The following is a 4572-nucleotide window of genomic DNA, read 5'->3' as shown; positions in this document are numbered from 1 at the left end:
TTTGGATCTGATCATAGGATCTATGCATGTTTGGTGAAGTTAAGAGGCACGGGACTGAAACCTCTGATTTTTTTTTCTAAGATATATTACCTAAGTTTTTTTCTATGTGTTATATCTTTATGAAATATATATTTAGATCTAAATTATGTTTTATGGTGAGTTTCGACTGTGTTTAATCTGCAAATAGTGACTTGTCTTTTTTATGATATAGCCTATGCTTTTTCATGAAGTTATCAGTGGAAAGCCTACATGACAGCTACCACAGATTTTTGGCTAAACTACATGCTCTCTGTGCAGTTTTATGTGCATTATAAATTTATGAGGAAAATCTTTAGATATAAATGACAGATAGTTTTGGGCTCTTTTAAAAAGGAGAATATAATCTAAATGCTGGTGCATAATTTTACACTGAAATCTTGTTTTATGAGGTTACAAGTGAAATGGTGACATCCTATTATTATTATTATATGGGTCTGGGGTTGACTTCTTTTACAAAACTCGCTCTAGTTTATTCAAAGCCTCAAACAATTTCTCAATGGTGCGACTAAAAAAAACTCTGAAGTCGCACCGGTGCAACGAGCCATTTAAGGGGAACCCCTCGAGCCGGGCTTCGATTGTTCAGATGTGGGCCGGGCCTCCAGTCTGTTTGACTTCTTCTTACTTTTATATTTTAGAACTGCTGAACAGTTCTGCGTTCAAATAATAGGCTTAAGAAGAAGATATTTTAATTTACTAATAAACTAGTGTTTTCTGAATCTGTATCACAAGAATGAAGTTGCTGTCACGGAACAGAGAGAGAGAGGGAGAGAGAGAGAACCCAGGAAGCTAATGGCAAGTTAATGCTCTTTTAGTAGAAATAAGGCAAAGCCGCAACGGCCAAAAAACAAAGGCAGAGTACAGGGATAATTCCTGGTCAAAACAATGGAGCCTAAAGTGGCTGGTCTGGGAAGCCTGTGATCAGCGAGACAGGTTACAGGTGAGGCAGGGGACCCCTCGTTACTCCTCACGGCAGATAACTGGGGGAGAACGAGACAAACAACAAACAGTCCATACAAAACTCTCCAAACGACCTGACAAGACTAGACAGGACAGGACAGGACTTGACTAGACTAGACTAATGGTCTGTAGAAAAAGCACAAAAACGTCAGAAACATCTAAAGTGGTTAGTAATAATCTAACAGGGAATGGAAAGAGACAGAGCTAGAAATAGAGAGCCTATGATAGGAGATAGAGAGCAGGTGAGCGGAAGAGAACGAGGAACAGCTGAAGATGATGAGAGTAGAGATAAGTGAGCGCAAAGGAAAAGAGGGAACCAGCAGATGGAGACCGAACTGGGATCATGACAATTGCAATCCCGACTCGTCATCTCCTCATTAGAAGCGCTTTTAGAGATAAGTACATCTTTATGGGTTATAATTATAATGAAATAGTTTTTTTTTTTTTGTTAAGTAGTTATTTAAAGCTATATTTATGTATGTATATATATATATGTATATGTTTTCACTGAGTTTCGGTTAATTTTTTTACTCCTATTAAAGACAACATGGCAGAACGAGCAACTGTTTTGTTGATATTGTGTATACAGTTACGAATAATGTATTATTTTTACCTTTTATAAGCAAAAATGATGGCATATCCAAGAAAAAAATTGCAAGTGATCATGCTGCCGTCTCCCTGTTCTGAAGCATCTCCTCACAAATGATTGGATAGCTTACATTTATCTGGGTCTAACAAACACTGTCATATGCTTCAACTGTTTTATATCTATAGATTTTATTTTAGGCAAGTCGTGATGATTTGAGAAGGCTAAATTCATCAAACATATAGGCTCACTGTCTGCCGCTGGCAGCTTGGTCGTTACTTAAAAAAACCTAAAACTTATATTTAACAAACATAAAATGCTCCAAACGCTTTTCTAACTTAACTTAATAAAATATATTATATTAACAAAATATAATCACTTTTCTATTACATATAAAACTGAACTATTTTAATAGCTGATCCAATAAGTGTAAGCTGTTTAGGGACTGTTCACCTGTTCAAATCAGACAGGTTTGTCTGATTTGTCCCATTTTTTTTTTCAGACACAGTGGAAGATCTGATAAGAATCAGTGTAGATGGCCAAGTCTGGAAGATTTTGATGCTAGAGAGAGTGTGGCCAGCTGGATTAGCCAAGGCCAAAGATCAAGAAGGCCAAACTACAGGAGTTGTCCATCTGAGGGGCATGTGACTGCAGTGGAGGATAGTCCATAAGACATTGAGCCATGATATGTTCAGTTTGAAGCCCTTAAAACCTTAATTTAGATTTTCTTTTTATTTCATATATATTGAGATGTTTTAGGTTTAAATTTCACCTCAGTGAAACACTTTAAGCACCAAAACTTTTTCAGTAAGTTACCTTTCTTGTAGAAATGTACTTCAAATACATTATGTTAACCAGATTGTTAGTTAATCTTTTAGGCTACAAGTCAATATTGTTTATATGGACAGCGATTTAAAAAAAAAAAAAAAAAAAAAAAAAAAAAAAGTGGACTTGTAAGAAAAAAGTTAGGCGCACTAGTGTAACAAGTGCAAAAAATTAGCCTAGAGCCCTGTTGTTTTATTCTACTTCATGAGACCTTTCAGATGACATATGTGTATCCAAGTTGTGTGATATTTTTATAAATATTAGAGTACATGGCAAAATGATGATTATTTTTTTTTTTTCTCAGCACTATTTTGGAGTTGATCAACATGCTATATGCATTGTAATGCTCAGACTCTAAGCTTTCAAATGATTTCTATTTTTTATTGATTTTAATTCAGCAGTTTGAAAAATATGATTAGTAATATTGATGCGTTGGGGGGGGGGGGGGGGGGTTGACGGTGGTAGCAGTAGAATACTTGTCCTGACCCTAGTACAAGTTTTCATTCTAATCCTGAAAGTCTTAAATGCTTATGTCTTATAACATCACCTGTGTCCCTAATAACTGATTGTCTGATGAGTGCATCGCTGAACAAAAAGTGCAGAATTGCTGAACAAAAAAAAGAGGTTTCAATAAATGCCACCTGCTTGGCGATAGCTGTAAATGTAAGCACAAAAGCTGTTGATTCCTGAGATAAGATGATTGTTTTCTAAAGACAGATATTGATTTCAATGGTTTGTATATCTTAAACCTGAATTGACTGCTTACCTCAATTGTAACTATTTCCCCCACACAAATGTTAATGCTCGATGCTAACTTAAGTCTTATACTATCACAAAACTTTTGAAACAGATACTTTAACTAAACTTATGTATGTCCTGAGATATTGAATATCAAATAAGATGGATATAAATAATTGATCTTGAACACTATATTTTTTCTTACATTTTGTCAGTTATTTCTCAGCAGGAGAATGTGCAAATATATATTTTTTAGTTACTGAAAGTCAGAGTTGAGCAGGAAGTAGTTACTAGTAATTTAGTTATTTTAATAATATTGGAAAATTTAAAATTCTCTCGATTAAAATGAGCCCAATTTTACAATAATCTGTCATTCAGATTTGAAGATATCAGTCATCGAATTATAACAAAACAAGAAAAAAAACTCCAAATACACACATATGGTTTTACCTTTATAACTTCATGAAACATGCTCTGATTGTGAAAATGGCATATCATTATTTACAGCCGATTCTCCAGATTGAAATGAGTCCAAAATCAAAACAATCCATGATGATCTTTCATATGTAAATAATACTTAAACCCATGAATCAGTTGGAGAGCTCTATTAAACATTTGACAGAACGTAGTGTTACAACCCCTTGGATCAAGGAGTAGCAACATGAATAGAGAGTCCATACAACATAATCAAATTTGCACAAATATGTGTTTTAATCAGAAAACAGCCATAACCACATTGAGGTAAAACATAAAAAAAATATAAAGATACAAAAACACAGCATCAAGCCTTGGACTGGAGAGCGTGAGAAAGTCCGCCTGACCACCAAACAGCAAGACCTGCAAAGACCAAGCCCCAATCTCCTTCCCTCCAGAGGGTAAGAAAGCCAGCATCTTATAGGCAGCATGGTTAATCACAATCAATTTTCCACACCTGCATCACAGCACTTAACCTAAAGACACAAAAAGTGTTACCCCATGACACCTGCTGGGCAAAATAAAATACTACAGCCCCTTGGATCGTCACAGTAGATTCAGACTATAACTTTTGACTCTCCTTGCTATATTCGTGGAGTTATGAGTTGGTATTTTTGTGTATGGCACTCAGAAAGCAACAGTATTTAAATAGTATATTTTGGCGAGTCAAGAGCTAAACAAAAAGTCCTGTTTCATTACAAAATACTGTAACTTTTATAAACATTATACTATCACCAAAAAATGTCAATTAATATTTATTAAAAAATAAATATTTCATAAAACTGCAATTAAATTATATTATTTCTATAGTCTATACAAAAAAAAGACAAAATAATAAGGCTGAATAAGCTGATCTATAGCATGTTAAATGATGGTTGCCTGTCTGTGAATGGTACACCCCTCTAAGCTCACAGAAGTGGTTTGACCCAAGTCCTCAGCAGCCAATGACATTG

Source organism: Carassius gibelio, chromosome B10 (genome assembly GCF_023724105.1).
Source record: "Carassius gibelio isolate Cgi1373 ecotype wild population from Czech Republic chromosome B10, carGib1.2-hapl.c, whole genome shotgun sequence".
NCBI classification, from domain to species: Eukaryota; Metazoa; Chordata; class Actinopteri; order Cypriniformes; family Cyprinidae; genus Carassius; species Carassius gibelio.
Note: the sequence above shows the minus strand (reverse complement) of the source record.